The sequence below is a fragment of the Dermacentor variabilis genome, unplaced genomic scaffold, assembly GCF_050947875.1.
Source record: "Dermacentor variabilis isolate Ectoservices unplaced genomic scaffold, ASM5094787v1 scaffold_25, whole genome shotgun sequence".
In the NCBI taxonomy this organism is placed as follows: Eukaryota; Metazoa; Arthropoda; class Arachnida; order Ixodida; family Ixodidae; genus Dermacentor; species Dermacentor variabilis.
In genome coordinates, this window is record NW_027460423.1 from 1,374,924 (window position 1) to 1,398,945 (window position 24,022).

A 24,022-nucleotide genomic window follows, 5' to 3' on the forward strand; every position below is an offset into this window, starting at 1 on the left:
TCAAATCAAATCAGAGTTTATTTCAAATGCATTTTTTGACAGATCTTGTTTACTGGTCAATCTAAGCACATTGTGTTTGCTAGGAGACCAAGTAGCAGGTGGTACAACTTTCAATAGAGGTATGAAACATACAATTACCGTTGAAAATTGTACGACTTCAAAGTAAAATATTCTAACACAAAAAGAATAAATACTACGTTTTCCAGTCGCGTAACAATCCCAATAAAAATCACATATTACAGTAAACAGTTGAATACCACTTCCTCACATTTTTCATCATTTTACCTTTTGAATTGATATTGCTACGAAACAGCCGCCACAATGTGGCTGCACTGAGGAGGAAGAAGACGACGTGGGCCGGCTTGATATAGCGTCGCCATTTTGGCCTTCCGTTAGCTTCCCTGTAAATAAATTGCATATAGCATTGGGCTTCAGCTACACGTAACATTAATTTGGTGGAGGTGGAAGTGGACGTTCCCCGTACCCGTCATGGAGCTTCGCAGCGGTCGCAACGGCGACAGTGCAACTTCGGCTCCTGCTGGCGGCACTTCATCTACACAACCGTCTCTCCCTGCAGCCCCGACCTACGTCGCCGTTTCCCCCCCTCGAGATCCTGGTGTTTTCAACGGAGTCGGCAGTCCTGATGTTCACGACTGGCTCCGCTTATACGAACGTGTTAGCACCAGTCACAGGTGGGATCCGACTATTACGCTTGCGAACGTTCTTTTCTACTTCGACGGAGCTCCACTTGCATGGTTCCAGACTCACGAAGAGGGGATCTCGAGCTGGGATGTCTTCAAAGAGAAGCTCCGCGACCTTTTCGGCAATCCGTTCAGTCGCCAAGTCATTGCCAAGAAAGCCCTTGCCGCACGTTTACAGACGTCGACCGAGACCTACGTGTAGTACATTCTCGACGTCTTGGCCCTTTGTGCCAAGGCTGACCCGACCATGTCTGAGGACGATAAGGTTAATCACGTCCCCAAAGCCATTGCTGACGACGCCTTCAATTTACTGGTGTTTACGAACGTCACCAGCATCGGTACAATCCTCAAGAAGTGCCGCCGTCTCGAGCATGCTAAAAGCCTCCGGGTATCCCAGCACATCACGCGACTTCCCAACACAGCTGCTACGTCATCCTGTGACGACCTCTTCCACCAGCCGTCGCGATGTGACAACTTGACCCGCACCATTCGTCGTGAGGTCGAAGCGGCACAACCGGCGGCCCCTTCATTCCTGTCACCTGCTCATTCTCCGGTGACAATCTCCTTGATCCAGGCCATCGTCCGTCAAGAGTTGTCCAACGTCGGCTTGCAATCCATTCGTTCCGTATGCTTGGAACCTCCCTTCCCACTCACGTCCCCACCGCGCTCTTCTTACTCTTACAGACCGCGCAACCCCTCTGAATGGCGAACCGTGGACGACAAGCCGATCTGTTTTAACTGCTGACGCATTGGACGTGTCGCTCGCCATTGCCGCAGCCGCTGGACTTCTTCGACGCGCTATTCTCCTGATTATCACCCTCGCCCCTCTAGCGCATCCTTTTCCTTCGCCCCTTCTATGCCCGCTCCATCATCTGACCCTGCGACACCTTTGACACGACCCCGCTACTCCCGCTCGCCTTCTCCCTCCCGTCGTCAATCTCGTTCGCCTCCGTCACGCCGTGCTATCGGAGATGACCACGTCACGACGCTTGAAGTATACGTCTGCTCAGATTCTTCACCATGTCCACAGGATGCTACTTGCCCTGACGCAAAGTTTCGTCCCATAATTGCTGCGGACCTATTGCCTGACCAAGCAACAGCTCTATGTCGCCTTTTGATTTCCTACCACGAAATCTTCCACCTCAACAATTGACAATTGGGCCAGGCTTCAGTTGTTAGGAATCACATAAATACTTTTGATGACAGTCCTAATCATCACCGGCCATATCGAGCTTCTGCTTCAGAGCCTAAGGTTATTTAAGATGAAGTGAACAAGTTGCTTGCCAAAGGTATTGTTGAACCTTCGTCGAGCCCTTAGGCGTCGCCCGTGGTAGTTCTTAAAAAGAAAGATGCCACATCGCGCTTTTGCGTAGCATATCGTCGTCTAAACCGCATTACTAAGAAAGACGTCTACTTCTTGCCTCGCATTGTCGACGCCCTCGATTGTCTCCACGGTGCCGAACACTTTTCTTCCATATATCTTCGGTCTGGTTATTGGCAAATTTCTGTGGATGAAAAGGACCAAGAGAAGACCGCGTTAGTCACCCCTGATGGTCTATACCCCTTCAAAATTATGCCATGTGGCCTATGCAACGCCCAGCAACGTTAGAACGTATGATGGACTCTTTGCTTCAAGGATTCAATTGGCCAACATGCCTCTGCTACCTTGACGACGTTCTCGTATTTTCACCTACATTTCAGACACACCTTGATCGCTTATGATTTGTTCTTCAAGTCTTCCGCGAGGCTGAGCTGCAACTAAATTAATCGAAGTGTCACTTCGGTCATCGGCAGCTTACAGTGCTGGGCCACCTCGTCGACGCTTCCGGTATTCAAGCAAACCCGGAGAAATATCGTGCTGTCACGTCTTTTCTTGTACTTCAGTCTGCCAAAGATGTCCGAAGTTTGTAGGACTCTGCTCCTACTTCTGACGCTTCCTTAAAGACTTCGCAGCGATTGCCTGACCGCTTACAGATATTCTGAAGAAGGACGAGCCATTTATGTGGGGCCCCGCTCAGTATGCCGCGTTTACCCTGCTGACCAACATTCTCACCACGCCACCTAAACTGGCCCAATTTGACCCGTCCTCTCCTACAGAAGTGCGTACCGATGCCAGTGGTCACGGTATCGGAGCCATCTTCGGAGCATCACCAGGGCCGGAGCCAGGGCTAGTGTATTGGAGCATCAACAGGGCCAAGATCGTGTTATCTCCTACGCTAGCTGCCTCCTCACAGCAGCGGAGCGCAACAATTCGATTACAGATAGTGAATGACTGGCTCTTATCTGGGCGCTTTCCGAATTCCGCCCGTACTAGCATGGCAAGCACTTCTCTGTAATCACAGACCACTACGTGCTCTTCTGGCTTTCCTTACTCAAGGGCCCTACCGGCCGGCTTGTTCGCTAGGCTCTTCGGCTGCAAGAATATTCTTATGCAGTAGTGTACAAGTCGGGCCGATTACATCAAGACGCAGACTGTTTATCGCGCTGTCCAGTGGACGAACCCCCCGTCGACCCTTACCCCGATTCCGACGCTTGCTTTTTCTTCGTTTCTCAACTGCTACACGTTGCCGACGAGCAATGCCGTGATGCCACCTTGCGCGCCTTCATTGATGGCTTGGAATCTTCACCTTCCGATTCGTCCCTTCACCTGTTTGTTGTCTGGAACGGTGTATTGTACCGCCACAATGTACACCCCGACGGCCCTACCCTACTCCTCGTCATTCACAAGCACCTCCGGTTGCCTGTTCTCTAAGAACTTCTCAATTTACTAACGGCAGGTCACCTTGGCGTCTCCCGCACCTACGACCAGATTCGTCGATGCTTCTTTTGGCCAGGCCTTGCCCGCTTCGTCCGGAAATACGTTGCGGCGTCAGTACTGGGCCTGATGCTTTGTCACCAGCACTGCTTTCTTTGTGCCCATGGGAGGTGTCCAAATATCTGTGCGTAATCTTTACTAAATCTTTACTAGAAATCTCTTTACCTGATGACTGAAAAGATGCCAATGTCGTCCCTGTGCGTAAAGGTGGACCGCGAAGAAGTGTTTGGAATTACCGGCATATCTCGCTTACTAGCGTTGCTTGTAAGATACTTGAGCATGTGCTTTACAGTAATGTTATGAGTCACATGATCACATGAACGTGCACTCTTTGTTCAGTCCCCTACAGCATGGATTTCGCAGTGGATTTTCCTGTACAACACAGTTGCTTGAGTTGACGCATGATTTAGCAGGAGCTTTAGATAAGGGTGTTTCTGTTGACTGCTTGCCTTTAGATTTTAAGAATGCGCTCGATGTTGTCCCTCACTCTTTACTTATAGAAAAATTAGAAATGTATAATATAAACAGTACGGTATTTAACTTGATAGAAGAATGCCTCAATTTAAGAAAACAGAAAGTTGGGCTTAATGGCCAAACATCCCGTGAAGTTGATGTGTCCTCTGGCGTGCCCCAAGAACCAGTCACAGGACCACTTTTATTTCTTATCTATATAAATGATTGCTCCTATATAAATGATTTCTTCGAATTGCTACTGTATTTCATCGCAAATCAGGCTATTTGGCGATGATTGTGTTTTGTACAGGACTATTCATACTACCCATGACTGAAATGTTTTGCAAAACGACCTATACAAGGTAAATTAGTGGTGTAACAAGTGGCACATGCTCATGAACATAACAAAAAACCGTTCATATGGGTTTTTCGAGGAAAAGAATAACTCCTTACTACTGTTACTCTTTAAATTCAACCATGATATTATCGGTTCTGTAGCACAAACATCTCGGCGTTTATTTCACACCTGTTCTTTCTTGGAGCCGTCACATTGATCATATCACAACTAAAGCATGACGCGTTCTAGGTCTCCTGCGCAGTAATGGAAAAAAGTTGCAACTGGAGACAAATGTTTCATTGTGCAAGTCAAATATCCGATCTGTTCTGGATTATGCTTGTGCTGTGTGGGATCCGTGGTCGGCACGTGACGTGAACAGTTTAGAAAGAATTGAAAGCATAGCCGTTCGTTTTGTTTATCAAATTACACCAGGAATTTCCGTGTTTCAAGGGCAAAAGAAAGCCTCGGTTTGGAACCACTACAGCGACGCAGGAAATATCTCAGAATGAAACTCTTTCACAACATATTCCACTCTCCAACAGGCATAGATCCCGGGAAATATTTTTCCAAGCCTGATTACGTTTCTCAACGGCTTGACCATGAAAATAAGGTTAATGAAATAGCCTGCAAAACTGAAGCGTTTAAAATGTCATTTTTCCCCAGAACCATAAGCCTATGAAACAACCTACCATCAGATATCGCAACGGTTCTCTCAAACGATGTATCTTCAAAATCTATACACTCACTGAAGAAAGATAGTGTTTTTGTGTGTATGTGCGAGTATAAAAGTGTTCCGGGTAGATGTTTTCTTTTGCCTGCTTTATTTATTGGTTCTTTGTTTCCTTCTCCCCCCCTCCCCCGCTGTAATGCCTACGGGCGCTGTGGGTATTGCGATAAATAAAAATATAAATAAATGCCAGCGCATAAAAACACAATGGACGCTCCCTGCCGGGTGCCTACAATCGCTCGACATTCCTTCGGAGCCGTTCTTTCGCGTTGGCTTGAACTTACTTGGGCCTTTCCCTTTTTCCACGTCTGGCAACAAGTGGCTCGCTGTGGCAACAGATTACGCCAGGCGCTACGCCATAACCAGAACTCTTCCAACGAGCTGCACCACAAATGTCGTCGATTTTCTTTTACGCGACGTGATGCTGCCGCATCGCGCTCCACATCAACTGCTCACTGACCGTGGTCGGACATTTCTTTCTAAAGTCAACGCCGACATCCTGCAGCCCTGCTCAGTTAAGCACAAGCTGATAACGTGTTACCATCCACAAACTAACTATCTCACGGAGCGTATGAATCGTACCCTAACAGACGTGCTTGTAAAGTATGTGTCGTCCGACCATACTGATTGGGACCTTGCCCTACCCTACGTCACTTTTGCATGTACTTCTTCGCGTTACGACACTGTCATGTCTGTCTTGTTGCGTATGCTGCGTGTGTTTAGGTGAAAGGCCTTGATGAGCCTGCGCGCATCCCGAAGTAGACTATTCAAGGAATGGCTGTCATGATAATCATCGCTAGGCGTTGCTGTAACAGCGTTGATGAAACTTGCGAGCGTTTGTCAATTTGGGCGTATTCAGATACCGTGCCCATCCGTTTCAGATAATCTGCCCATCCGTATTTTTACAACAGGTCATTGACCATCTCCAAATACATTGTACTTGATTTTTCCTTATACATGTTGTTTGTATTTACATGGGTGTATGTATGTGGACAGCATTCAACTTATTTTTCACATCCCTATTTACAAAAGAAGATAATTCTAACATACCATTTGTACCCGATTTTGATTTCCAGAACATGGCTCCCATGACCATCACTTTAAAAGGCGTAGTCGATCTTATAGATAACCTTCAAATGTCTTCATCCTCTGGCATAGATTGTATAAATTATAATATACTAAAAACACACAATACTAGTACCAAGCAAAATTTGGCTACACCTATTTGACCAATCCCTTACAACTGGTATGCTTCCTACAGACGAAGATAGCAAAAGTAGTGCCTGTCTTTAAGAAAGGTAACAAGAGCTCTCATGAAAATTACCGTCATATATCGATAATACGTATTTGCTGCAAAATGTTAGAACACATTATCGCATCCCATATATATTCTCATCTTGAATCTAATAACTTTTTTTACACGAAGCAGCATGGTTTCCGAAAAGTATTTTCTTGCGAAACCCAAGTACTAGAATTCGCGTCAGACTTACACTTTGATGTGAACAGTAATAAACAAATTGACTGCATCTTTTTGGACTTCTCGAAAGCATTCGATCGTGCCGCCAATGGTCGCCTGATATCAAAGCTATCTGCAATTAAACTTGACTCACTAACCCTATCATGGATTCGTAATTTTCTTACTGATCGCGAAAAGTTCACTGTTTTTGCTAACTTTTCCTCTGGCCTGTCTGACATCACCTCCGGTGTACCTCAAGGCAGGGTACTTGGACCTCTTCTCTTTTTAATTTACATTAACGACTTACTGAACAATATATCCTCTTCTCCACGATTATTTGCTGACGACTGCATTGTACACCGTTCTATTAACTGTTCCACTGACCACGCGGCACTCCAAAATGATCTTGCACATATTAGTGATTGGTGTGCTACGTGGCTCATGTCCCTAAATGTGTCGAAGTGCAAAGTGGTTTCCTTTTCCCGAAAAACCCTTAGCTCTCACTTTTCTTATCATTTGGATACTAACATAGTTGACCACACCCCAGAATATAAGTACTTAGGAGTGCTTCTTACTCACAATCTTTCATGGAATAATCACATCACCTCTACTTCAGATAACGCCTCCAGATCATTAGGATTTCTGCACCAGAACTTAAGAACTGCGCCTTAACCACAAAGAAAACTAGCTTACATAACTATTGTACGGCCACAAATTGAGTACGCCTCATGTATATGGTCTCCTCATCAAAAATAATACCTCATCGAACGCCTGGAGAGTATCCAGAATAAAGCCAGCCGTTTCATTTCAAAAACATTATAGTAACCAGTGAAGTGTAACACAAATAAATGTCGGTCTGTCGTTGCACCCACTAACCACTCGTCGTGATAGTGCCCTTCTATTATTATTTCATAGATTCATTCAGACAGATGGCCTAACCTTATAAAACCTGAAAAAAGCGTCCTCGACGTCACAAGGACTGAACAATCAGTAAAGCTACACTCGAATTTATGCCAAAACACACGCTTTTAATTTTTCAGCTTTGCCCCGTGTGGTCCGTTTATGAAATGCTCTACCAGGTAGCATCGCTTGCCAATCTAAACACAGCGCATTTTGCAATCTTCTAATCGATCAATATGCTGTTTCAACCGTCTAACACGTATTGTTTTGTCTTAATTTCTTTCCTCCATTTTTCTACATATTAATAAAAGAACTTCAGTGATCCTAATTTTTTTACTACTGTATACATACAAGAACACTTATAATGTTATTATGCTATTCTGTTATTGTGTTTACCGTTCATTGTTATTGTTCAACATATGTATTTGCTGATGTCGCACTAATTTTCCATGTTGCGTGCATATTTCTTTCATTATACTGATGTTTGTTTTTCCTGATTCCATACCAATATGTTGCTATATTACCCCCCTACACAATGCCTTCTCGAAGGCCGCTAAGGTACATGTAAATAAACAAATAAATAAATAAATAAATAAATGTGTTGGCGTTAATATGTGTGTATACATGTGTGCATATACTTGAATATGTGTACTATATATATATATATATATATATATATATATATATATATATATATATATATATATATATGTATACAGTGAAGTAGACATGCGTATCAAGCGGTTTATTGATGTTTCGGCCGGGGTCCGGCCTTCATTATTCCGATTCTGATGAAGGCCGGACGCCGGCCGAAACATCAATAAACCGCTTCATACGCGCGTCTACACCCAGAACTGCTTTTTTCTCATATATGTATATATATATATATATATATATATATATATATATATATATATATATATATGCGCGCTTATGTTAATTCAACGAGTGTGAATTCGAATCTAGTACCCACCCCTTATGTAATGCTCCTGAAATCGGGGGTCTTTAAGACAAATAAACTGAACTGAACCGAAGATCATAAAAAAACATGTCATGGTATTCGTGCTGTCCTTCATGCGTCATGCTATTCATGTCATTATATACATGTTTGTCAGCATGCACGTCATATCATGATGTTGCATTCTTTACATGAATTCATGAATGCATGAAATTTTGTCAAGTTCTGCACATGTCATGTCATTCGTACGATGCATGCATATAATACATATCATGCCGTGCTGCGGTGGAAGAAAGCACCACGACGGAATCACGACGGCGTTTGAGGCTAGATTATGAATATCTTGTCATTGATGCCACACGTACATGTCATACCATGCAGTCATGTCATGTAGATCATTATTAAATGCACTTAAAGGGACTGACAACTGGCCATAATTTGTTGAGACGTTGATGGCAATGAAATTACCATGATTTATAGTGATAGAGTCCAACGCGCATTTCGCAATTTAAGTAGGAATTATAATTTTAAATTGGCAAAGAAAGACTCAAAAACCAGTAAGCGGCAATGTCTGGCGGTGAGATCTTGGTACTTCGGATGTATTCTTGCGTAAGACGACGGTTATTAGGCACAGTAGAAATAATGCTTAAAATTGCAGTTGGTATATTGTTGGACACGTGTGCTTTATTCTGTGCTTCGGAGATCAAAAGCACACGCGTGGCTACGGCAACACGCTGAACTGCGCATCACGTGCACAAGCATCATCTCGTTCTTGATCCGATTGGTTCCGTTTTGACTGGTTAAATACCAAAACAGTTCGACAGGAAACCACGAAAACACGTAGTTATTATCACTTCGGAAAACATGGATTGCAGGAATATCAACTTGATAAAGGAAATAATATTTTCACCCTCGTCTGCCTCCCACTATTGTCGGCGTATAATCACTATAGCACTCACCTATCGACGTTTTCAGCATGCTTCTAATGAACGACTACGTCCTCACCGCAGGACGAAAAATTGTAATAAAAAATTTTCCATGGTGTTTTGCGCGTTAGTGCTTCACGATTAGACAGTCTTACCGGTAAACTTTCCATTGCACAAAAAATACGTACCATGAAAATTGGTTGTCCGCCCCTTTAAATGTCCTTTGTTTCAATAAACGAGCACTACATAATCATGATGGCATAACAGTGTAGATAGATAGATAGATCTAGAGATAGATAGATAGATAGATAGATAGATAGATAGATAGATAGATAGATAGATAGATAGATAGATAGATAGATAGATAGATAGATAGATAGATAGATAGATAGATAGATAGATAGATAGAACAAGGATCGCGGCCTTTAAAAAATTTATTTAAGAAAGCTGGCCTCAGGAAACACGTCTCCGTACGCGAACTAACGTTACCCGCGCGCCAGCGAACATATACTGTTGCTGTCTCCACATGTGAGCTTTCGGCGTTCTACGTTTTAAGCATGAGATGGCTTTTAGCTGCTGTTGAAAGTGCGCCGCGGGTGACCTCGGCGCCAGAACTGAGGGAGAACACCGAGCTGAACATAACCGAAATTTGCCGAAATTTCTGCCAGCCGCATGGCGCCTACGTGGCAATTCGCTCGGACCCTTCCTGCCCAAATTGCACCTTCTCCAACGCCAACGTAGGACATATCCTCTTCCATTGCCTCATAGCCACCACAGCCATCCGTTCCCTACACAACTCCCCCCGCAGGGGCGTCTGCGTCAGCAGGCGTTTGGTGTGTTGCGACACCACGTACCCGAGCACACGAGGGTTGGACCCTCCCGCGTGTAGCCGTGCGCGGCTTAGCCGTGTCCGGGGAAAGGGGGATCCTGGGGGTTGAGCCGATGCCGGGCGTTCGGACCTTTAAGGCCGCCCGGCGGAGGCAACACACCTCTTTGGCCTCTGCTTCACGTAGACGGCACCCCCGGACTGACCCACCCGGGGTAATCGGTAGTTGCCTTTTCCTGTCTCTCTCTCCCTACAACCTTCGTCTTTTCCTTACTTTCCACCTTTCCTGTCTCCTTCTCATTTCTTTATTACTTCTGACCTTCCTGGCAGCAAGGGTTAACCTTGTGTGAGTAGGCAACCTTGGTTATGTCATATTGGGTTATAGTGGCAACGTACAGCTGGCGTTTGCAGGGCCTGTTTTTCAGGCCCTGCAGCGTCCCCTTGTTGGACTCCATGGTGGGTGGCTGGCGTTGCTACCGAAAACTACACGCCCACACATGGCTACTTCCTTCCCTCCACTACCTGATCGCCCTCAGAAAAGAGGGCGCACCGATGAAGTATTCCAATTTTTTTGGCCGCCAAAACGAATCCTTCCCGCGTTTCCATGTCATCCATTCTGCATAACCAGATAAACCTTTAAGAACTATCTCACCCTTCCTTGTTTCCAAGTCACTGACTGAAGCCTTTGGTCCTGGATATAAGGCGTCGAGGATGTCAAGCGGTGATCTCCTCTTGGAGCTCCGCGATCAAAAACGATTAGAAAAATTGTCAACACTAGTGTCATTTGGGGAAACCCAAATAATTATAACCCCGCACCGCACTATGAACACCACCCGTGGTGTTGTCTCTGACGATGACTGGATGGAGCTCACTGAGGCTGAACTCTTGGAGGGCTTCAGTGACCAGAATGTTATCAATGTTAAACGAATTAAGATGAGTAGAGATGGAAAAGAGATCAAGACGAAACACCTGATACTCACTTTCGGCTCGAGTGTCCTTCCCGAATCCATCGAGGCTGGTTATAGCAAACTTCGTGTTCGGCCATACGTTCCCAATCCTCTCAGATGCTTTAAGTGCCAACGTTTCGGCCACAGTTCACAGAACTGTCGAGGCCGGCTGACTTGTGCCAAGTGCAGTGACAATGAACATTCCTCCGAAACGTGCGAGAACACTCCACATTGTGTCAACTGTGATGGCGAGCATGCCGCATATTCGCGCGCCTGCCCGTCCTGGAAAAGAGAAAAAGAGATTGTGACAATCAAAGTCGAAGAAAACATATCTTTCAAGGAGGCACGTAGGTGGGTGTCATACCTGTCTAAGAGCAGCTTTGCCGATGTGGCGCGTAAGGGGGCAGCGTCACAACGGCCTCCGGCGGCTGTCCGACCCACAGGCAGTGAGTCGGCAGTTACGCCATCTGCCCCCGCGGCGGTTGCAGCTAGCGCTGCTCCGTCAACACAGCAAGGGGGACCATCGACCCCGAAGGTGGGCGCAGCCGAGGCTGTCCCAACCACCCCGGCCCCTTCCAGCGCTGGCAACAGCCGGCGCAGCCAAATCCCGCAGGGTGCACCATCGACCTCCGGGCTGGTGGGCTCAGGGGTCTTGCCCTCCAAGGCAGGACTCTCCCCTGTAACTTGTCGCTCGCAAGAGCACGTGTCCGGCGCCTCAGAAGAGGCAATGGACACAACACCTATCCTCAAGGCGCACCAAGCGCCTAAGGAGCGGCGAGGCTCCTTCGAACGCCCCCAAAAGGGCAGAACTCCCGTTGCAGGGCCTCGAAAGAGCTCTGTAACCTAAGATATCGCCACCGTTTCCATACACACAGCACTTGTATACTTACTTCCAATATGGATACCCAAATAATCCAATGGAACGTCAGAGGTCTTCTTAGGAACCTTGATGACGTACAAGAACTTATCCAAAAACACAATCCAAAAGTGCTGTGTCTACAGGAAACACACTTAAAACCACAACACACAAACTTTCTCCGACCGTATGTCAAGTTCCGCAAAGATCGCGATGATGCTGTCGTATCATCAGGCGGTGTTGCCATTTTAATTCATAAAAGTATCTCCTGTGAGCGTTTACAGCTAAAAACGCCCCTTGAAGCAGTGGCGGTTCGAGCTGTTCTTCTAAATAAACTCGTCACCATTTGCTCCCTTTACGTACCCCCACACTACAAATTAACGAAACTTGAATTCCAATCCTTTATAGATCAATTGGCAGAACCTTATGTTGTTCTTGGCGATTTCAATGCGCACAGCTCCCTCTGGGGCGACTCTCGTGTAGACGCGCGAGGTCGTCTTGTTGAACAGTTCCTTTTCTCTTCTGGTGCGTGTCTGCTGAATAAGAAGGCACCCACATATTATTCTCTAGCAAACAGAAACTTTTCTTCAATAGATCTTAGTATAGTTTCCCCGTCCATACTGCCTGAACTCGAATGGGAAGTTACGAACAACCCTTACGGTAGCGACCACTTCCCTATACTGATAAGAACATCTAAAGAAAACGAATATTCTCCGGAAGCTCCTAGGTGGAAGATAGACACAGCCGACTGGGAGAAATTTCAAACTCTCACTAACATCTCATGGGCTGACATGTCTTCTTTAGAAATTGATGCTGCTGTAGAGTATCTTACATCATTCATAATAGATGCCGCATCAAAATGCATATCCGAAGTGAGTGGTCTGGCATGCAAACGACGTGTACCGTGGTGGAACAGCGAATGTAGGATCGCCCGTAAGAATCAGAACAAGGCGTGGGGGTTGCTACGCGCTTCTCCCACTGCAGAGAATCTTATGAACTTTAAAAAAATAAAGTCCCAAGGCAGGCGAACCCCCCGACAGGCCAGAAGAGAAAGCTGGCACAAGTTTTTATCGAGTATTAACTCGTTTAGGGATGAGGCCAAAGCCTGGAACAGAGTTAATAGGATTAGAGGGCGGCAAACATATTCACTCCCCCTGGTAAACACACAGGGCGATACACTGCAAGACCAGGCAGACTCACTTGGGGAATATTTTGAGAGCGTGTCAAGTCCAACAAATTATACACAATCCTTTCTCAAATACAAACAAACAGAAGAACGTAAGCCATTAACAAGAAAAGGTCGACAGAATGCGCCTTACAACCGTCCTTTTTGTATTGCCGAATTGAGGGCTGCCTTGAGCGCATGCAACAGCTCCGCACCAGGATCTGATAGAATCATGTACGAAATGCTCAAAAACTTACACAATGACACGCAGGTTACACTACTCACACTTTTCAACACCATTTGGGATGCAGGGTACCTTCCAACCGCATGGAAGGAAGCCATTGTGGTCCCTGTATTGAAACAAGGCAAGGACCCCTCCTCAGTGGCAAATTACCGCCCGATAGCCCTCACAAGTTGCATTTGTAAGGTGTTTGAAAAAATGATTAATCGGCGACTCATTCATTTCCTTGAACTCAGCAAAATCCTTGATCCCTATCAGTGGGGCTTTCGAGAAGGGCGCTCCACAACTGACCATCATGTACGTGTAGAAGCAAATATCCGGGACGCATTTGTACACAAACAATTCTTCTTATCCATATTCCTCGATATGGAGAGGGCGTGCGATACGACGTGGCGTTACGGAATCTTAAGAGACTTGTCAGAAATGGGCGTCCATGGTAATATGCTAAACCTAATAGGAAGCTATCTGTCCACTCGTACCTTCCGGGTAAAAGTCGGTAATGTACTTTCGCGTCTTTTTACGCAAGAAACGGGTGTACCCCAAGGAGGCGTGCTCAGCTGCACACTCTTCATCGTGAAGATGAACACGCTTCGCGCTTCATTACCATCGCCAATCTTTTATTCTGTCTACGTGGACGACATACAAATAGCTTTCAAATCCTGTAACCTCGCAGTGTGCGAGAGACAGGTACAGCATGGCCTGAACAAAGTCTCAGTGTGGGCAGACAAGAATGCATTTAAGATCAATCCTAACAAAAGATCTTGTGTTCTTTTTACAAGGAAGAGAGGCCTGGTTCGGGATCCTTCCTTAGAACTGTGTGGACAACGAATACCTGTCAGCAAAGAGCACAAATTCCTAGGTATCATACTTGACTACAGACTCACTTTCATTCCACACATTAAATATCTGAAAGAAAAATGTTTAAAAACAATGAACTTAATGAAACATCTATCCCAGACTACATGGGGTAGTGACAGGAAGTGTTTAATGAACCTATACAAGAGCCTAATTCGGTCTCGATTGGATTATGGTGCTGTAGTATATAACTCTGCCGCCCCGAGCGCGCTAAAGATGCTAGACCCAGTCCACCATCTAGGAATCCGACTGGCCACTGGTGCTTTCAGAACGAGTCCCATAAAAAGTCTATATGTAGAATCAAATGAGTGGTCACTTCATCTGCAGAAAACATACACCAGCCAAACATATTTTCTGAAAGTCCACTCAAATCCTCAACATCCGTGTTTTAATACCATTAACGATACGACATATGCTACACTCTTTCATAATCGTCCCTCCGTAAGACAGCCTTTCTCGCTGCGTGTGAGGGAGCTAAGTGAAGAAATGCATCTTCCACTCCTCGACCTTCGCCTAATGCATCCAGCCAAGCTGCTACCTCCTTGGGAGTGGCAGCTGATACAATGCGACACATCTTTCATTCAAGTTACAAAGCATGCTCCTGAGGCCGAAATCAGAATGCATTTCCTAGAACTCCAGCACAAGCATTCCTGTGCAGAGTTCTACACAGACGCTTCGAAGTCAAATGCCGGGGTATACTATGCAGCCGTCGGCCCATCCTTCTCGGAATCTCACGTACTGCATCCGAAAACAAGCATATTTACGGCCGAGGCCTACGCATTACACTCTGCTGTGAAGCATATAAGAAAATCGAAACTTCCAAAAGCAGCGATCTATACAGACTCCCTAAGCGTCGTGAAGGCCTTAATCACATTCAGCAAACATAAAAATCCCGTATTTAATGAACTCTATTCTGTCTTGTGTAAAGCGTACTCATCTAAGCAGCATATCATAATATCCTGGGTACCTGGCCATAGGGGAATTGAAGGCAACGTTTTGGCGGACGAGATGGCCACGTCGATCGCATCGCGAGCCGCTAACCCTACCGCTGAGGTGCCTGCCACAGATCTGAGGCCTTTCTTGCGAAGGAAGCTGCGAGCCCACTGGCAACACATGTGGGACGCGGAAACGGATAATAAGCTCCACCTGATAAAGCCACAGTTAGGATTCTGGCCCTCTACTACAAAATCGCGCCGAACAGATGTCCTATTCTGTCGTCTAAGAATAGGACACACGTTTAGCACCCATAATTTTCTACTCACCGGAAGTGAGCCTCCAAACTGTGGTAGATGCGGGAAGAGGCTGGCCGTACTCCACGTCCTCCTGGAGTGTCGGGAAGCCGAATCTGAGAGACAGTGACATTTTTCCTTAGCGTACCGACAGCACATTCCCCTTCATCCTGCGATGTTTCTTGGTCCAGAACCGCTTTTTAATACAGACACAGTCCTAGGTTTTCTCAGAGATGTGGTCTTACATGTTATTATTCCCATGCATTCGTAGCGCCTCCGCTCTCCAGAGGATGCCACTACGATAATTGTTTTGCATAGCACATGCCTCCAGGCCCTTGTGTTTTCTAGGGCTCTAAGGAGGCAGTAGTGCTCTAGCATTTCTTATAATCTGATATATTTTACCTATCGTATCATTCCTTTTAAATGCATCGAAATGTTCATAGTACAAGTCATATGTCATCGCCATAATTTCATTACACAATTTTTACGCACTTTAGAGCGTATATTTTAAGGCCCCTTTGCAGCCACGTCACACCAATTTCATAGTAATCATAGTTACACTGCACACCCACTACCACAGACATGGCGCTCTTTGGCCATTCCTGGCCCTTGCGCCATAAAACCCCATACGTCATCATCATCACCCTACACAACTCCAAACCCTCCTCCTGTCTTTGCTCTCACTACCCGAGTCACATGCCGCCGTGGAACGAGTGTTCAGCCTGGTGTCGCCCATTAAAACCAACCTTCGAAATAGAATGTCGAACGAGACATTGGTAGCGCTCCTCCAAGTGAAGTTTTATCTGGCCAGGAACGGAGGCTCCTGAAACGATGTTAAACTGGGCCAAGAATTTTTGTCCTCTTTCAGCTTTGGCATTTTGTACGAACCAAATAATTACACTTCGCAATAAGCTTGTGATGCTTAATAATGGCGTATGTTTTATGTCTATATATCGTACTATATACTAGAACGCTTACATAATCCTAATCCACAAGAAAGGGGACGCCAAGGACTTGAAAAATTATAGCCCGATCGGCTATAATTCAGTATAATTACTGAAGTTGCGTTGCACTGTCGCCCTACTCCTTATATCTTGAATGGTTCCATCGTAATCTTTTATACGTCTCTTAATATTGCCAGATTGACCAAGGAAGCGCCACAATATTTCGTCGGAAGGATGCAAGAAACTAGCAGAGGCCTTTCCATCCTATAGTGTGCTATCTCTTAACTTTCAGGAATGAACCGATCAAGCTGCTAACATGTTGCGGGTGCCTAATATTGTTTCCAAGGTCTCGCTCATCACAGGACCACAAAGTAGTAGCGCATTTCTGGTTATTGCGACTGTGCGATAGCAGCTAAGTTTAGCCTTAAAGCAGGAAAAATACATAACAACTTAACAGCCGGCGTTTGTGTTATTCCTTCGATTAGTGTTGCGCGAGTGTTTGCATCGCCTAACTTTTTGGACCACGAATACTCGCCAACTCGCTCAACATTCCGTGGTTCCTAACAGTGTTTATGGCAGCGGATTACTAATGTTACGTCAGTATCTGCGTTGTAGGGCTTGAAGAGCAACAATCGACACTTTTCAGAACAAAATAATGTACAAGCGCCGTTTTATTAAAGGCTTGCCATAGTGGCTTCTGACATTCAAGAGCAAGAAAAACAACTATATGCAAGAATCACGAAAAATAAAGTTGAAGATTAACTGTGCAACGCGAAATTTCATGTCCCTTTTTAGCGAAAGGAAGCGCCCCCCTTAAACTTTAATTGCGACGCAGCAATTCTATTGCAAAATATCCAGTGTTTCGAAGCCTAGCTGTTCTCATGGCTGCTGTTGTTGAATAAGCATCACTCTTTGCGGAACCGAACATGTTTGGATTTCGCTTGTGTTATTAGGAGTTACGTGTAAAACGAGCTTTGACGCTAAATGTGGCTGGCGCCGCACAACATTTAACATTGTGTAATTCAGAGTTTTCCGGTGCCTCGGCCTTATCTATTTGTTTGCTATAGAACTATGCCTTGCTTGAAATGCGCAGGCCAAGCTCGACGCTTACATGGACCCTTTCCTAGACGACTTGGAGGAGCGGCCGCGAGTGACCGTGCCCATCCTGCTGTGCATGACTATCATCGGCGGCTACATCTGTGGCGGAGCAGTGCTCTTCTCCGTGTGGGAAGAATGGAACTACCTTGACGGCTCGTACTTCTGTTTCGTTACACTGAGCACAATCGGCTTCGGCGACCTGGTGCCAGGGGACACGGTGGTCTCGGACAGCGGCTCCCAGGAGAAGCTCGTCATCTGCTCGCTGTACCTGCTCGTGGGACTTGCGCTGATCGCCATGTGCTTCAATCTCGTGCAAGAGGAAGTGGTGCACAAACTGCGCGCCCTGGGCCGCCGCCTCGGCGTGGTGAGCGACTCTGACGCCGATTCGGACTCGGAATGACGTCGGCGCCGCAGCCACTGCCAACGTCGCGGTCTCGCAGGTGTAGTGCAGTACGTCGAGGTGCCCCTGAGCACGCTTATGAGGACGCGCGTGAGGAGAGCGCGTGCGAGGTCCCGCTGCGCTCCCCAGGTGGCCGAAGAACCGGAGGGTCAGCAGGCTGCGGTCTCGTCGTCCGACGCGACTGGCAGGGGACACTGACGGTCAGCGAGCGGCACACTCATCTACGACTCTCTCGGCACTCTGCACAAACTAGCGAGTGTCTCAAGGAGTACGGCCGCCCATTTGCACGCTTCACTGCTCGTGTGCTCTTATCCGCTCCGTCGCGGCTTGCGGAAGGAGGCGCGAAGAACCGTTCCCGAAGTGTTGAGAGCCTCGAAGTATGATCGGTTTTCATTCATCTCGCAGTGTTTGATTCGGGCTTAAAGGGACAATAAAGGTTACTATTAAGTGAACGTGGACTGTTGAAATACCATCTCAGAAACCCCTAAACGCTTGTTTCGTGCCAAGCAGAGACTTATTTTAAGAGCAAATGCGTTATGAAGTGTCCGCGTACCTCTAGCGCAGTTCACGTCGCCCGCCCTCCGATCGAGGAGTACTGACATCATGGTCTCATAGTGACGTTGCGCCATCGGTGAGTAGAACGGCGTCCGCAGATCGCGCTACGGCTTTTCTGCGCAAAACGCAAACGCGCGGCCAGAAACAGAGCCAGGACAGAGCCGACAGCAGAGCGAAAGCGGGAGTATGGTGGCTAGCGGAAGGAGAAACGCGCGACCATAAGCTGGTACTTTATTCTATGACGCAAACTTCGACGCTCGTCGCAATGGACCCTGACAACGACAGATTGGCTCGCGATGCCAGGCTCAACTTCAGCGATTTGAGCACTGACGAGCGCGACCTGCTCCTGAGGGCTCGCGCTGCCGGCGTCGTTGCGTACTACGAAGGCGACCTCGACACCGGCTCTCCGGAGCGGGAAAGCAATGAGGGCTTCCCACGACATCACAAGGACGTGGCATTCTCACTGCTTGTTCGAAATGAAAGTTTCGCTAGCCAGCAGAACCCGCACAGCACGACGCGATAACAAAACTACTTAAACTCCAAAGCGTGCGCGGCGCAGAGTCGAGCGAAAACGAAACCTTTCGACCACCCATACTACTGAAGGGTAACGTCAAAATGTTTTTTCTTAGAATCGAATAGACGTAGACAAGTAGAATTTTCTTCGGTCTTATAATCGAATGAAATGATATTTTTAATACGGGTAGTGGAGTATTAGTAACACAAATTATGAGGAGTGCTTTCGTCATCGGGCTAGTACCGGAATGTCGCTGGGGGGTCTCAAATCGTGTCATGCATTTACCTCAATTTCTCGGTTACTAAAGCTCGGTTCGCGATTAGATTGACGCCTTAGACGTTCTAGAACATTGCTCTACCGCTTTAACTTGACTTTCTGGTAACTTTTAGTGTCCCTTTAAGCGCTTTCCGCGCCGCTCGGCAACTTTTCGAGCGCGTAGACGCGTATTGGCGCATCGTTGAACTTCATTTGGATTTACTCTTCGAGGTGTTGCTCTGGCCACAGTCGAAACTTTCTAGACATTTGCACTGCTTCGCATTGCAGTGCACAATACGGCATTTGTTGACTTCTGTGGCACTCAGTGAAGGCCGCGGTTAAAGCGCTGCAGTGTAAATCATTGGGGAGCACCCGTGGGATTTTTTATGTGGATAGCAAGAGTCCGTGCACAGCTTTTACGGCAGGAAGCACGTGAGCGCTAGTAACTTCGAACACAGTGCCGAAGAGTGCCAATATGAGCGCGTTGCGAAGCTTATTTTAGGGTACTGTCACTGGCCGGAGACTCTAGAAAGGCGCAAGGTGGCTAGCTCTTAGTCTAAGCGTAATGGCGCCGGGCAGAGTGTCGGGCACGTGCACTAGCATCATTGCACATGAGCCTGCCATGCGTCGACAGACAATGGCAGCAAACCTCTCAATGACTGTACAAATTTTCGACTGCTCATGCTAGCAATGTGGACGCCACACTTTTCAGGCATGCGACTGGGCGAGTGTCTCAGGACAAGAGCATGTTGCCTGGGTCGTAAACATTTCTCAGAAGCACAGTGTTTGGAAGTTTTGCGTTTTCACCTCGATGTTCGCGCCAATTAAAAGCAATCCATGACCTGAATGGGCCCTCGAACTTCGTACCTTGCAAGTACCAGGTCGCAGTGTTCTGTTATAATTACTCTTGGCCGTACGGAGAATTGATCCAAACTTGAAGGACCGTTTTTTTTTCATAACCAATCGACCTTGCATTTGCGTAATCGCGATGATACACACTGAAGTGAGAACCGTGTTACGAGTTTTGTAAACCAAAAAATAAACATGTGTCTCGAAAATCGCCTAGGTGCGACAAAATGAATACATAGTTGGGTCAACTGTAAGCGCTGATGGGGCAAGAGAGACCGTCCGTTGCGTGAGTAAGAGATCTCCACTACTGAGCCGACATAGATCGGCAGTGTTTTTACCGGAACGACTGCAGAGACAGTTGTGGGGGCGCAAGAATCAATGCAGGGAGCTTCAGAGTACCTCAAGGTATTTTTACAACTTTGTTCTGCCTGTAACACTGTTTTAGAAAAGACGGTCTCCGCTGAAGGTTAAAAATTCTTTTATGACATGCAAAGAAAAAATAATAGAGGAAGGTATTGGTTAGAAAGGACACAAACATTTTTTATTCACACACTATATCAACTGTCCCGAGTCCTTGGCGCTATTTCCGCAGTGCTCCTTATCGAAATATGACAGTATTGTTCCGGAATATTGTGAATCACGTAATGTCTAGCCGTTAATCCTGCGAGCACAAGCAGAGCTCCGGGTCGGGATGTTTTTTGATCTCAGAAAGATGCTAATTTTCTTTTAGTACAGTGTCCATCTGCTCCCACAATGCCAAGCCGCTTTTCTTAAAAAAAGTATATGTTACGGTTGGTTAGGTATGTCATGTTACCATGACATAAATACCATCCCTTGTGATTTCTATCAAAATATTTACTGAAGAGTAGCAGTAAGCACAGGGCATTCATTTTTTCAGATGCGGCCTTTAATTTGTGCTACGTTTATGGAACACCACTTGGGAACAATACCGTCGCCTGAGAAAACTGTGAGTTAACGTACTTTAAAATAGTGAAAGTAAACAATTTCGCTACACCTTGGCGAATGTGCGCTTTGGCCCATGAGCAGACACTCACATCCTGGCACTCCGTGCGGCAGTTAGCAGGGCTGAATGTCGGGGAAGGAACACTGAAAGGGCGTTATTAATTGGCAATTACTATCAAATTGTTTCTTGTGTGTGTCGCGATAGCGCAAGAAGAAGCCATAGCTTAAGGATGCCTACCGACACGTTTGAGTTTGACGCTATAGCTACATTTTATAGTAGAATGCTTGTGCGAGTGTGGAGTGGGAGGAGGCAGGGGCTTGCATACTTGTCTAGTCCAGCTCACAAGGAAAGAAAGAGGTCTTGTAACCCGTATTACAAGCAACTGCATGTGGTAGTGTCTGCTCTTAAAGCTGTCCTGGAACAAACAAATCTTTCCGTGACAGCTTATCCAGCACCTGTCTTCTCCATAAGGCATAAAGCGACTTGGCTATTGGTTCAAGGAAAGTTTTCTTGATGTTTTAAACTTTCTGCGTGGTTCGTAAGCTTCTCTTCGTATGCGATTGTACAGGTGAGAGCGCTGCCGAAGGACAAATTCTGCTATTAGGGCTGGGAACTAACGACATAAAACAATCGTCGCAAAATTCAAGAGATTAAGGCAGTATATGATGTTAATGCACTTAAGAGTCTACAGTGAACGAATAAAAATGTGAATGCTGGTCTAAGACAAGTGACTTTCACTTGTGATTTTGTGCGTTTGTTGAGAAAGAAAAAAAGCATTGTGTGTTCGCGTGCTGGTGCAAAGAGGACGGTAAGTACTCTCATTTGTTACGATAAGTGCATGCCGCCCTTTTCCTGAAACAGAGGTGTCTTATTTTGCTATGCTAATTTCAGGTACAAAATTAGTGACGCAGTATTTGATACAGCTGCGACATAGTTGCTTGAAGTTTCTTTACCCTTCGATTCTTCCGTCTGATATACCAAACTGAGCTCAATAACATGTACAACCGTGTATTACAGGTGCCGATATGCACTTCAGAAAAATAGTCAGAACTATTGATACAAAATTTGTCTACCAACTTTCCGCTAGTTTTTATCTGATAATTTAAGCTGTGGACTCTAATTGAATCATTGCAACCACTCTTCACATATCGTGGTATTCCTTTGCCCTTTTACTAGAGTTCACAAATAAACCTCACGAACAACCTCTGAGATCCAGTCTGATGGTTTAGAAAATGGTGCTAGTTCGAACATTTGAAATGTAGACCTTGAAACATTCAACTACTCTGCAAGTGTTCTTCTTCTCATAACGTCAAGAAGAGGAAGCGTTAAGGGTTAATAAAGTCAGTTTCGAAGTGTTCTCCCAGTGGGCCATCTTTAAATGAACATTTTCCTCGCCAGGATTGCTCATATCACTTAGTCTTTTGTTGCCGAGCACGAGCTCTTACAGGGGAAATCTTCTCGTAGCGGCTACACTCTAATGGGGCAAAAGTACGTGGACGGACATGTATTTGATTGGGACGTCTGGCTGAGCGATCATGGTAGTCAGAATGAGGGGCGCGGTGTACACCATCCCCAGCATCCAGAGTTCGTCACAGATGGATCAGTTGCTTTGCATCCATGCCATTGCTCCTCCGCACAGTGCCAAAGTCCAAAGCCTTAGCGCTCACCGTGACTACCCATGCAGTGTGGGTTTCCTTTAGCGCATCAAAGTTGCAGTGGTGGCTCAACCACAGAGGCTTCTTGCTGCTCAGCGTAAGGTCGCGGGCTTTATTGCCGGCCACGGCGGCCGCATTACATGCAGGGCGGAATACAAAAAAAAATGAACAGGCGTCTTAAAACAGAAAAGGAAGCTGCAAGCCAAACTAATGGCGCGATGTTTAGCGAAGAATCGAGCTATCTCATGTTCATTTATCTGGTAATGCGCCTAATGAAAGTGAGCGTGACTACTGACGCGGAATAGTACCCCAAATTATTTACATTCTGGGGTTTTACGTGCCAAGAACACCATGTGGTTACGATGGGTAGTGGGGACTTCGGATTAATTTCGGCTAGCTGGGCATCTTTATGGTGCAACCAATGCAGGACACAAAGCCCCATGGTAGTGCGAACGGCGAGAAATGGAGCCCGTGATCCCGTGCTTAGTGGTCCAACGGCACAGCCGCTAAGCCAGCGCGATGAATCATGGGAAGGCACACCAGACGGGTTAAAATTATTCTTGTGTCTGGCGTTACGGCGTTACTCAATGCTTCTGGGCTGGTTTGAACAATTAAACCATTCATATAATTACACAATTTTTACGTGCTGCAGGTAAAGATTGTCTTGTTTGCAACATCGACGCTTCCTTACCTCGTCAGATGGCACAAAAATGCCGTTCCTCGGCCTACCCAACACGACAAAGCAACCGAGAAGGACTATTCCTTGGGTACTGTAAAGGTTTTTGAAATCTGGGATTCACTTCAATTGACGTGCTTTCGAGCAGACTTAGCTTATATGCACAGAAAGCTTATATGCTCTGACCGGGGGTAGCTGAGTGCTGCGATAGCCTGTGCGAAATAATGCGCTGCGAGTGTTTACTGGTCGACATAGAGATCATGTCGTACATGTCCCGCAGGAACCGCCGTCGCAGCTGCCCGCTTATCTTGTCGCCTCGTAGAGAGCAGCCAAAAGCGAATACTATGGCGAGCAGGTGTCGAGGCCGACACTTTTGCGTTGATCCGGCAGACCGCAGCAAGTAGCCACGCACACGCACTAGCGTTGATAGTGGGTAGCTGAGTGCCGCGAAAGTCTTGGCGAAATAATGCGGTGCGTGTGCTTACGGGTCAATACAGAGACGACGTCGTCCAAGTCCCGCAGGAACCGCCGTCGCAGCTGCCCGCTTGTGTTGTCGCCTCGTAGAGAGCAGACCAAAGCGAATACTATGACGAGCAGGTGTCGAGGCCGACACTTTTGCGTTGATCCGGCAGACCGCAGCAAGTAGCCACGCACACGCACTAGCGTTGATAGTGGGTAGCTGAGTGCCGCGAAAGTCTTGGCGAAATAATGCGGTGCGTG

The 24,022-nt window shown here is 46.4% G+C and overlaps 1 pseudogene; it reads left to right on the plus strand.

Annotated features, from left to right (window-relative positions):
• The window catches only part of LOC142568641 (TWiK family of potassium channels protein 7-like), a 518,233-nt pseudogene extending 496,033 nt beyond the window's left edge, over positions 1-22,200 (plus strand).
• Positions 22,201-24,022: the final 1,822 nt, after the last annotated feature.